Source organism: Arachis hypogaea, chromosome 20, assembly GCF_003086295.3.
Source record: "Arachis hypogaea cultivar Tifrunner chromosome 20, arahy.Tifrunner.gnm2.J5K5, whole genome shotgun sequence".
Taxonomy (NCBI): domain Eukaryota; kingdom Viridiplantae; phylum Streptophyta; class Magnoliopsida; order Fabales; family Fabaceae; genus Arachis; species Arachis hypogaea.
In genome coordinates, this window is record NC_092055.1 from 70,444,758 (window position 1) to 70,457,647 (window position 12,890).

General features: G+C 38.5%; 1 non-coding gene across 1 annotated transcript; it reads right to left on the reverse strand.

Annotated features, from left to right (window-relative positions):
- Positions 1-6,599: 6,599 nt before the first annotated feature.
- On the reverse strand, positions 6,600-6,703 carry LOC112787793 (small nucleolar RNA R71). The gene has a single exon (XR_003195185.1). It is a non-coding gene; the product is annotated as a small nucleolar RNA R71 (small nucleolar RNA).
- Between the last annotated feature and the right edge of the window lie 6,187 nt (positions 6,704-12,890).

Sequence of the window (12,890 nt, forward strand, 5' to 3'; positions counted from 1 at the left end):
ACAATTAAACTTAATTTAGGGAGAAAACACAAAAGCATGCTATTTGGATGAATAAGTGTGAGTTTATATGATGAAATCTACTCAAATCAAACCAAAATATACCGGAAAATATGGACTCATCAAATACACCTGCAAAACTTTGGAGGTCACACATACGCGTGGGCGAGGTGTACGCGTGAGTGGTTGGAAACTTGGGGTCACACGTATGCGTGGGTGACGCATATGCGTGGCTGGGTGATGCTGGCGGAAATTGGCGAGTTAAGAATGATTATAAAATATGCATTGCAAGTATAGTTCTCAACCAACCAGAAATCCACTTATCAATTTAGAAGGGTGTCACAGAAATTAAAATCAAAATAATGGGAGTATGAGTCCCAGGTTGTCTCCCAACGAGTTGCAGAAAAGTGTGCTATTTTATTAATCATATGTTTTCAAAAAAGGGTTGAGTTGAATGGTAGAAAATTAAATTAGAGGATTTATATAAATTTAAATAAAAACCTTGACTGGGAGTTGATTAGTTGGAAGCCTTATTCTTGTTGCAGTACTCTCAAGACTAATTGATAATTGGGGATTATTCTGTTTAGTTGTCTCTCACTAAGTAAGGGAAAGTTAAACAAGTTGGAATGCTATTCTATCCACAAGTTTCAATCCGCTCTTGGGAGGATTGGTGCGAGTGACTAGAGAGCAATCTAACAATAAACCCAATTACAATCTTTCTCTTGAGCATCCCAACTCAATGGTTTCTTTCAATCAACTTCCCATCAAGTTAGGGAACTACTCGCTCATTGTAAATGAAGAATTCATAACATAAGGAAGGGAATTAAAGAAAGACATGATAAATAATAATCAAAAGATTAATTAAAAATAAAAGTAATTCTTGTATTGATAAATGCTAAAATAATCCAATGGTAAAATTAAGTAAATTAAGGAACATGGAAGAGTAAGAGACAAGTAAAGAGAACGAACTAGAATGTCGAAGTCTTGATGATGCAATAACTCTTCTCAATATCCCAATGCAAAAACAATGAACATAACAAATCCTAAAAACTATGAATGTATAGAGAGAAAACCTAGAGGAGAGAAAAACTAGATCTACAAACTAAAACTATGCGGAATGAATGTTGTTGTTAGTTTCTGCATGTTCTCTGGCTCTAGTTTGCTTTTCTGGGCCGAAAACTGGGTCAAAATAAGGCCCAAAATCGCCCCCAGTGATTCTGCAGATTATGCAGATCGCGCATGTCACGTGGTCACGTCATCCATGCGGCCGTGTCATTCGGCTTTCTGCTTTGCCACACGGTCGCGTCATCCATGCGACCGCATCACTCGTGCTATTACATGCCGCGCGGTCGCGTCATCCATGCAGCCGCGTCACTGCGATTTCCTTTCTTTCGCGCGGTCGCGTGATCTATGCGGCCGCGTCGCTTCTCGCTGGTCATCTCCTCAATTTCTTGTGTTCCTTCCATTTTTGCAAGCTTCCTCTCCAATCTCCAACTCATTCATGCCCTATAAAGCCTGAGACACTTAACACATAGATCACGGCATCGAATGGAATAAAGGGAAAATAAAATATATAATTAAAAGTCTATAGGAAGCAAGTTTTCAATCATGCAATAACTTTAGGAAGGAATTATAAATGCATGCTTATTTAACGAATAAGTAGGTAAAGATCATGATAAAACTACACAATTAAACACAATATAAACCATAAAATAGTGGTTTATCACTGGGTGCTCTGTTTTTCAAAATTTTCCAACTTCTAGCACCAAACTAAGCATTTCAAACATCCAAACAGCTACCAAAACACCATCAAACCTTATTTAACATACTAGACTACCAAATAAACTTAACTAAGTAAACTAAACATGAAATTAAACTAATTTACCATGCAACTAAGCAATATATACAAGAGTATAAAAGGAAGAAAAGTACCTAACAATGGCAATTCAATTCATTCATTGATTATATATACAAGAGAATGGCAATAATTTACCATGGTAGGGTGCCTCCCACCTAGCACTTTTATTTTAAGTCCTTAAGTTGGACCATTGATGGGGTTCTTGTCATGGTGGCTTATACTTGAACTCTTTCTTGAATCCCCGCCAATGTTTGCATATCCAATGTCCACCGAGATCCTAAATTAGGTACACAGGGCCTTCAAGTAAGCTTAAGCAAGTGACAAGGCCCCAAAGTTGTTGATTGTTGAAGTGAATTCCGAGGTCCCAAACCTTGTTTTTGCACCCGTCTTCTTGATCTTCATTATTCTATTTGGGTGACAAGGCTTGTGAATTTTCAATTGAGCATCCAAACACCTTCCTAGACCCATTCAATGTAGCACTACACCAACCATTGCACTTAGACTTTGGTGATTCAAACATAGTGAATCTTGAACTGTGATGCCTACCACTAACCAACCCTTACTTTCTTTCTATTCCACAAAGAGCTCTAAGTTGGCCATCTTTTTCAAGCAAACCATATTCAAGTGGAATTACAAAGCTTAGAGATATGAATTTTACCCACTTGAATGGTGTAAAGGATGATGGTGACTTAGGAAGAGAGGCCTCCTGATGAGCGGATAATTTATACGCTTTTTGGCATTGTTTTTAGTATGTTTTTAGTAGGATCTAGTTACTTTTAGGGATGTTTTCATTAGTTTTTATGTTAAATTCACATTTCTGGACTTTACTATGAGTTTGTGTGTTTTTCTGTAATTTCAGGTATTTTCTGGCTGAAATTGAGGGACTTGAGCAAAAATCAGATTCAGAGGTTGAAGAAAGACTGCTGATGTTGTTGGATTCTTACCTTCCTGCACTCAAAATGGATTTTCTGGAGCTACAGAACTTGAAATGGCGCACTTCCAATTGCGTTGGAAAGTAAACATCCAGGGATTTCCAGCAATATATAATAGTCTATACTTTGGCCAAGAATACACGACGCAAACTGGCGTTCAACGCCAGCTCTCTGCCCAAATCTGGCGTCCAGCGCCAGAAAAGGAGCCAAAACCAGAGTTGAACGCCCAAACTGGCACAAAAGCTGGCGTTCAACTCCAAAGAGGACCTCTACACGTGCAACACTCAAACCTCAGCCCAAGCACACACCAAGTGGGCCCCGGAAGTGGATTTATGCATCAATTACTTACTTCTGTAAACCCTAGTAGCTAGTTTATTATAAATAGGACCTTTTACTATTGTATTAGGCATCTTTGATCAGTTGTATGCTATCTTAGATCATGTTTGAGGGCTGGCCTCTCGGCCATGCCTGGACTTTCACTTATGTATTTTTAACGGTAGAGTTTCTACACTCCATAGATTAAGGTGTGGAGCTCTGCTGTTCCTCAAAGATTAATGCAAAGTACTACTGTTTTCTATTCAATTCATCTTGTTTCGCTTCCAAGATATTCATTCGTACTTCAATCTGAATGTGATGAACGTGACAATCATCATCATTCCCAATGAACGCGTGCCTGACAACCACTTCCGTTCTACCTTCGACTGAATGAGTATCTCTTAGATCTCTTAATCAGAATCTTCGTGGCGTAAGCTAGAATGATGGCGGCATTCAAGAGAATCCAGAAAGTCTAAACCTTGTCTGTGGTATTCCGAGTAGGATTCAATGAATGAATGACTGTGACGAGCTCCAAACTCGCGATTGCGGGGCGTTAGTGACAGACGCAAAAGGATAGTAAATCCTATTCCAGCATGATCGAGAACCGACAGATGAATAGCCATGCCGTGACAGGGTGCGTTGACCATTTTCACTGAGAGGATAAGATGAAGCCATTGACAAGGGTGATGCCTCCAGACGATTAGCCGTGCCGTGACAGGGCATTAGATCATTTTCCCGAGAGATGACCGAAAGTAGCCATTGACAGTGGTGATGTATCACATAAAGCCAGCCATGAAAAGGAGTAAGACTAATTGGATGAAGATAGCAGGAAAGCAGAGGTTCAGAAGAACGAAAGCATCTCCATTCGCTTATCTGAAATTCTCACCAATGAATTACAAAGTATTTCTATCCTTACTTTATGTTTTATTTACATAATATATTGTAGCCCATATGAGTCAACTTAACTGAGATTTACAAGGTGTCCATAGCTTGCTTCATACCGACAATCTCCGTGGGATTCGACCCTTACTCACGTAAGGTATTACTTGGACGACCCAGTGCACTTGCTGGTTAGTTATGCGAAGTTGTGAAGATATGTTTAGACCATGGTTCTGTGCATCCGTTTTTGGTGCCATTGCCAGGGAATCAATTTCGAACAACAATTCACAACCTAAGTAGCAATTTCGCATACCAAGTTTTTGGAGCCGTTGCCGGGGATTGTTCGAGTTTGGACAACTGACGGTTCATCTTGTAGCTCAGATTAGGTAATTTTCTTTTTGTTTTGTTTTCAAAAATTTTTCAAAAATCTTTCAAAAATTTTCTCATCTGTTTTCGAAAAAAAAAATGTTTTCAAAAATATATTTTTCTTCAGAATTTTTAAGAATGAATTCTAGTGTTTCATGAAGCATGTGAAGCATGGCTGGCTGTAAAGCCATGTCTAATTCTTTTGGATAGAGCATGTTAAGCTTGTCATGTCTGAATTACACTCATATTTTTTAAAGCTTGGCTGGCTATTAAGCCATGCCTGACCCTTTGATTGGAGCTTTAAGACTAACATGGCAAGATTCCTGGAATTCATATTAAAAATTTTGTAATCCTTATTTTTATTTTTCAAAATAATTTTCAAAAAAAAAATAAATAATAATAAAAATACAAAAAATTAGAAAATCATAAAAATCAAAAATATTTTTTTGTGTTTCTTGTTTGAGTCTTGTGTCATGTTATAAGTTTGGTGTCAATTGCATGTGCATCTTGCATTTTTCGAAAATTCATGCATTCATAGTGTTCTTCATGATCTTCAAGCTGTTCTTGGTAAGTCTTCTTATTTGATCTTTGCATTTGCATGTTTTGTGTCTTTTCTTGTTTTTCATATGCATTCTTGAATTCTTAGTGTCTAAGCATTAAAGAATTCTAAGTTTGGTGTCTTGCATGTTTCCTTTGCATTAAAAATTTTTCAAAAATATGTTCTTGATGTTCATCATGATCTTCATAGTGTTCTTGGTGTTCATCTTGACATTCATAGCATTCTTGCATGCATCACATGTTTTGATCTAAAATTCTCATGCATTGCACATTTTTCTTGTTTTTCTCTCTCTCATCATAAAAATTCAAAAATCAAAAAAATATCTTTCCCTTTTTCTCTCATCAAATTCGAAAATTTGGATTGACTTTTTCAAAAAATTTTAAAATCAAGTTGTTTCTTATGAGTCAAATCAAATTTTCAATTTGAAAATCTTCTCTTTTTCAAAATCTTTTTCAAAAATCAAATCTTTTTCAAATTTCTTAGTTATTTTCGAAAATTCCAAAAATTTTTCAAAAATCTTTTTCTTATTTTTATCACAAATTTTCGAAAATAACAATAACAATTAATGTTTTGATTCAAAAATTTCAAGTTTGTTACTTACTTGTTAAGAAAGATTCAAACTTTAAGTTCTAGAATCATATCTTGTGATTTCTTGTGAATCAAGTCATTAATTGTGATTTTAAAAAAATCAAATCTTTTTTCAAAAACTAATTTCTATCATATCTTTTCAAAAATATCTTCTTATCTTATCTTTTTCAAAATATGATTTCAAAATATCTTTTCTAACTTCCTAACTTCTCACCTTTTCAAAATTTGTTTCAACTAACTAACTAACTTTTTTGTTTGTTTTTTATCTTTTTCAAAACTACCTACCTAACTTTTCGAAAAAACTACTAACCTTTTTCAAAAACTATTTTCAAAAATCACTAACTCTTTTTCAAAAAATTATTTTCGAAAATTCCTTCTCTCTCATCCCCTTCTACTTATTTATTCATCTACTAACATCTCTTCCTCACACCACCAAAAATCCGAACCCTCTCTTCCTCTGAGTTCAGATTTTTTCTTCTTTTCTTCTACTAACATAAGGACCTCTATACTGTGGTATAAAGGATCCATATTATTATTATTATTATTTTTTCTGTGCCCTCTTCTTTGTCATATGAGCAGGAGCAAGGACAAGAACATTCTTGTTGAAGCAGATCCAGAACCTGAAAGGACTCTGAAGAGAAAATTAAGAGAAGCTAAATTACAACAATCCAGAGATAACCTTTCTGAAATTTTCGAACAGGAAGAGGAGATGGCAGCCGAAAATAATAATAATGCAAGGAGGATGCTTGGTGACTTTACTGCACCTAATTCCAATTTACATGGAAGAAGCATCTCCATTCCTGCCATTGGAGCAAACAACTTTGAGCTGAAACCTCAATTAGTTTCTCTGATGCAGCAGAACTGCAAGTTTCATGGACTTCCATCTGAAGATCATTTTCAGTTCTTAACTGAATTCTTGCAGATATGTGATACTGTTAAGACTAATAGAGTAGATCCTGAAGTCTACAGGCTCATGCTTTTCCCTTTTGCTGTAAGAGACAGAGCTAGAGTGTGGTTGGATTCTCAACCCAAGGATAGCCTGAACTCTTGGGATAAGCTGGTCAAGGCTTTCTTAGCCAAGTTCTTTCCTCCTCAAAAGCTGAGCAAACTCAGAGTGGATGTTTAAACCTTCAGACAGAAAGAAGGTGAATCTCTCTATGAAGCTTGGGAGAGATACAAAGGACTGACCAAAAAGTGTCCTTCTGACATGCTTTCAGAATGGACCAGCCTGGATATATTCTATGATGGTTTATCTGAGTTATCAAAGATGTCATTGGATACTTCTGCAGGTGGATCCATTCACCTAAAGAAAATGCCTGCAGAAGCTCAAGAACTCATTGACATGGTTGCAAATAACCAATTCATGTACACTTCTGAAAGTAATCCTGTGAATAATGGGATGCCTATGAAGAAGGGAGTTCTTGAGATTGACACGCTGAATGCCATATTGGCTCAGAATAAAATATTGAATCAGCAAGTCAATATGATCTCTCATAGTCTGAATGGAATGCAAGCTGCATCCAACAGTACTCACGAGGCTTCTTATGAAGAAGAAGCTTATGATCCTGAGAACCCTGCAATAGCAGAGGTGAATTACTTAGGTGAACCTTATGGAAACACCTATAACTCATCATGGAGAAATCATCCAAATTTGTCATGGAAGGATCAAAAGCTTCAACAAGGCTTTAATAATGGTGGAAGAAACAGGTTTAACAATAATAAACCTTTTCCATCATCCACTCAGCAACAGACAGAGAACTCTGAACAAAATACTTCTAATCTGGCAAACTTAGTCACTGATCTGTCCAAGGCCACTGTGAGTTTCATGAATGAAACAAGGTCTTCCATTAGAAATTTGGAAGCACAAGTGGGCCAGCTGAGTAAAAGGATCACTGAAATCCCTCCCAGTACTTTCCCAAGCAATACAGAAGAGAATCCAAAAGGAGAGTGCAAGGCCATTGACATAAGCAAAATGGTCGAACCCAATGAGGGAGAGGAGGACGTGAATCCCAAGGAGGAAGACCTCCTGGGACGCCCAGTGACCAATAAGGAGCTTCCCTCTGAGGAACCAAAGGAATCTGAGACTCATCTAGAGACCATAGAGATTCCATTGAACCTCCTTATGCCCTTCATGAGCTCTGATGAGTATTCCTCTTCTGAAGAGAATGAGGATGTTACTGAAGAGCAAACTACCAAGTTCCTTGGTGCAATCATGAAGCTAAATGCCAAATTATTTGGCATTGATACTTGGGAAGTTGAACCTCCCTTGTTCATCAATGAACTAAGTGACCTGGATCAACTGACATTGCCTCAGAAGAGACAGGATCCTGGGAAGTTCATAATACCTTGTACCATAGGCACCATGATCTTTAAGGCTCTGTGTGACCTTGGTTCAGGAATAAACCTCATGCCCCTCTTTGTAATAGAGAAACTGTGAATCTATGGGGTGCAAGCTGCTAGAATCTCATTAGAGATGGCAGACAATTCAAGAAAATAGGCTTATGGACAAGTAGAGGACGTATTAGTAAAGGTTGAAGGCCTTTACATCCCTGCTGATTTCATAGTCCTGGATACTGGAAAGGAAGAGGATGAATCCATCATCCTAGGAAGACCTTTCCTGGCCACAGCAAGAGCTGTGATTGATGTTGACAGAGGTGAACTAGTCCTTCAATGGAATGAGGACTCCCTTGTGTTTAAAACTCAAGGATCTCCCTCTGTAACCATGGAGAAGAAGCATGAAAAGCTTCTCTCAAAACAGAGTCAACCCAAGCCCCTATAGTCAAACTCTAAGTTTGGTGTTGGGAGGCCACAACCAAACTCTAAGTTTGGTGTTGAACTCCCATATCCAAACTCTAAGTTTGGTGTTGGAGAGTTTCAACAATGCTCTGAACATCTGTGAGGTTCCATGAGAGCCCACTGTCAAGCTATTGACATTAAAGAAGCGCTTGTTGGGAGGCAACCCAATGTTTATTTATCTAACTCTATTATTCTTGTTTTTCATGTTTTCTTAGGTTCATGATCATGTGGAGTCACAAAATAAATATAAAAATTGAAAATGGAGTCAAAAACAGCAGAAGAAAAATCACACCCTGGAGGAGCATCTGCCTGGCGTTCAACGCCAGAACAGAGCATGGTTCTGGCACTGAACGCCCAAAATGGGCAGCATTCTGGCACTGAACGCCCAGAACAAGCATGGTTCTGGCGTTCAACGCCAGAAATGGCAACAAATGGGCGTTGAACGCCCAAAATGGGCACCAACCTGGCGCTGAATGCCCAGAGTTGTGTGCAAGGGCATTTTACATGCCTAAATTGGTGCAGGGATGTAAATGCCTTGACACCTCAGGATCTGTGGACCCCACAGGATCCCCACCTACCTCATCATCTCTCTTTCCATTCATGATCATCCCTTCTGTTTTTCATTTACCACTCACATCCATACACCCACTACCTTCAAAATTCAACATCTCTCTCCCACCCAATCCCACCCATATGGCCGAATACACACATCCATCCATCTCCTCCATATATTCTTCTTCTTCTTCTATTCTTTCTTCTTTTGCTCGAGGGCGAGCAACATTCTAAGTTTGGTGTGGTAAAAGCATAGCTTTTTTGTTTTTTCCATAACCATTGATGGCACCTAAGGCCAGAGAAACCTCTAGAAAGAGGAAAGGGAAGACAAAAGCTTCCATCAAGGGTCTATAGCTCAGTGGTAGAACATTTGACTGCAAATCAAGAGATCCCTGAGATACCTCATGGGATACATTTTCTTCCACACAATTATTGGAAGCAACTAAGGGTGGAACATCAAGAGCACTCCATCATCCTTCATGAAATCAGAGAAGATCTAAAAACAATGAAGGAGGAGCAACAAAGACAAAGAAGAGACATAGAAGAGCTCAAGGACATCATTGGTTCCTCAAGGAGGAAACGCCACCATCACTAAGGTGGATTCATTCCTTGTTCTTATTTCTTCTGTTTTCATTTTCTATGTTATATGCTTATCTATGTTTGTGTCCTCATTACATGATCATTAGTAGTTAGTAACTATGTCTTAAAGTTATGAATGTCCTATGAATCCATCACCTCTCTTAAATGAAAAATGTTTTAATTCAAAAGAACAAGAAGTACATGAGTTTTGAATTTATCCTTGAACTTAGTTTAATTATATTGATGTGGTGACAATGCTTCTTGTCTTTTTGAATGTATGCTTGAACAGTGCATATGTCTTTTGAACTTGTTGTTTGAGAATGTTAAATATGTTGGCTCTTGAAAGAATGATGACTAGGAGACATGTTATTTGATAATCTGAAAAATGATAAAAATGATTCTTGAAGCAAGAAAAACCAGTAAAGAACAAAGCTTGCAGAAAAAAAAATATAGAAAAAAAAATAGAAAGAAAAAGAAAAAGCAAGCAGAAAAAGCCAAAAGCTCTTAAAACCAAGAGGCAAGAGCAAAAAGCCAATAACCCTTAAAACCAAAAGGCAAGGGCAAATAAAAAGGATCCCAAGGCTTTGAGCATCAGTGGATAGGAGGGCCTAAAGGAATAAAATCCTGGTCTAAGCGGCTAAACCAAGCTGTCCCTAACCATGTGCTTGTGGCGTGTAGGTGTCAAGTGAAAACTTGAGACTGAGCGGTTAAAGTCAAGGTCCAAAGCAAAAAAAGAGTGTGCTTAAGAACCCTGGACACCTCTAATTGGGGACTTTAGCAAAGCTGAGTCACAATCTGAAAAGGTTCACCCAGTTATGTGTCTGTGGCATTTATGTATCCGGTGGTAATACTGGAAAACAAAGTGCTTAGGGCCACGGCCAAGACTCATAAAGAAGCTGTGTTCAAGAATCATCATACTGAACTAGGAGAATTAATAACACTATCTGAACTCTGAGTTCCTATAGATGCCAATCATTCTGAACCTCAATGGATAAAGTGAGATGCCAAAACTATTCAAGAGGCAAAAAGCTATACGTCCTGCTCATCTGATTGGAGCTATGTTTCATTGATAGTTTAGAATTTATAGTATATTCTCTTCTTTTTATCCTATTTGATTTTTAGTTGCTTGGGGACAAGCAACAATTTAAGTTTGGTGTTGTGATGAGCGGATAATTTATACACTTTTTGGCATTGTTTTTAGTATGTTTTTAGTAGGATCTAGTTACTTTTAGGGATGTTTTCATTAGTTTTTATGTTAAATTCACATTTCTGGACTTTACTATGAGTTTGTGTGTTTTTCTGTGATTTCAGGTATTTTCTGGCTGAAATTGAGGGACTTGAGCAAAAATCAGATTCAGAGGTTGAAGAAGGACTGCTGATGCTGTTGGATTCTGACCTCCCTGCACTCAAAATGAATTTTCTGGAGCTACAGAACTCGATATGGCGCGCTTCCAATTGCTTTGGAAAGTAGACATCCAGAGCTTTCCATCAATATATAATAGTCCATACTTTTGCGAAGAATAGACGACGCAAACTGGCGTTCAACGCCAGCTCTCTACCCAAATCTAGCGTCCAGCGCCAAAAAAGGAGCCAAAACCAGAATTGAACGCCCAAACTGGCACAAAAGCTGGCGTTCAACTCCAAGGAGGACCTCTACACGTGCAACACTCAAAGCTCAGCCCAAGCACACACCAAGTGGGCCCCGGAAGTGGATTTATGCATCAATTACTTACTTCTGTAAACCCTAGTAGCTAGTTTATTATAAATAGGACCTTTTACTATTGTATTAGGCATCTTTGATCAGTTGTATGCTATCTTAGATCACGTTTGAGGGCTGGCCTCTCGGCCATGCCTGGACTTTCACTTAGGTATTTTTAACGGTAGAATTTCTACACTCCATAGATTAAGGTGTGGAGCTCTGCTGTTCCTCAAAGATTAATGCAAAGTACTACTGTTTTCTATTCAATTCATCTTGTTTCGCTTCCAAGATATTCATTCGTACTTCAATCTGAATGTGATGAACATGACAATCATCATCATTCCCTATGAACGCGTGCCTGACAACCACTTCTGTTCTTCCTTCGACTGAATGAGTATCTCTTAGATCTCTTAATCAGAATCTTTGTGGCATAAGCTAGAATGATGGCGGCATTCAAGAGAATCCGGAAAGTCTAAACCTTGTCTGTGGTATTCCGAGTAGGATTCAATGAATGAATGACTGTGACGAGCTCCAAACTCGTGATTGCGGGGCATTAGTGACAGACGCAAAAGGATAGTAAATCCTATTCCAGCATGATCGAGAACCGACAGATGAATAGCCGTGCCGTGACAGGGTGCGTTGACCATTTTCACTGAGAGGATAAGATGAAGCCATTGACAAGGGTGATGCCTCCAGACGATTAGCCGTGCCGTGACAGGGCATTGGATCATTTTCCCGAGAGATGACCGAAAGTAGCCATTGACAGTGGTGATGTATCACATAAAGCCAGCCATGGAAAGGAGTAAGACTAATTGGATGAAGATAGCAGGAAAGCAGAGGTTCAGAGGAACGAAAGCATCTCCATTCGCTTATCTGAAATTCTCACCAATGAATTACATAAGTATTTCTATCCTTACTTTATGTTTTATTTACATAATATATTGTAGCCCATATGAGTCAACTTAACTGAGATTTACAAGGTGACCATAGCTTGCTTCATACCGACAATCTCCGTGGGATTCGACCCTTACTCACATAAGGTATTACTTGGACGACCCAGTGCACTTGCTGGTTAGTTATGCGAAGTTGTGAAGATATGTTTAGACCATGGTTCTGTGCATCCGTTTTTGGTGCCATTGCCAGGGAATCAATTTCGAACAACAATTCACAACCTGAGTAGCAATTTCGCATACCGCCTCCCTATAATTTGACAATATGAGGTCCACTCCCTTGTGCTCTTCTTTAGTTACCTCCACCTCTTGACAAGCATCTTCCATTTCCACCTCTTGAAAAGGTTCTTCACATTTAATCACTTCCTCACCAACCTCTTCTAGCTCTTCTCCATCTTTCATGTCACAACTTGGAGGTAATGTGGAACTTATCTCAACATCAACCTCAATTTTAATGGGAGAAGACTCCTCAAACTCAAAAGGATCATGTGTTGGTGTGGAATCATCATTAAGAGGAAGATTTGTTGCTTGCTCAACTTCTTTCAGTTCTTCATCATTCATCCTATGCTTTGGAGGTTGCACACCCTCCTTAACATTGCCTTCAAGTTCAATGGAAGAAGGATCAATGGGATCTTCAAGGTGATTTGTTAGTGAGGACAAGAACTCATCAATGATTGAGTCCAATTCTTGATCAACCTCTCCTAATTCTTCAACCGCTCCTTCCAGCTCAATTATCTTAACTTCCTCCTCTTGTTGCAATTCTTGCTTCAACTCATCTTTTTCACCTTAAAGATCCAAATTCACTCCCTCACTATGCTCC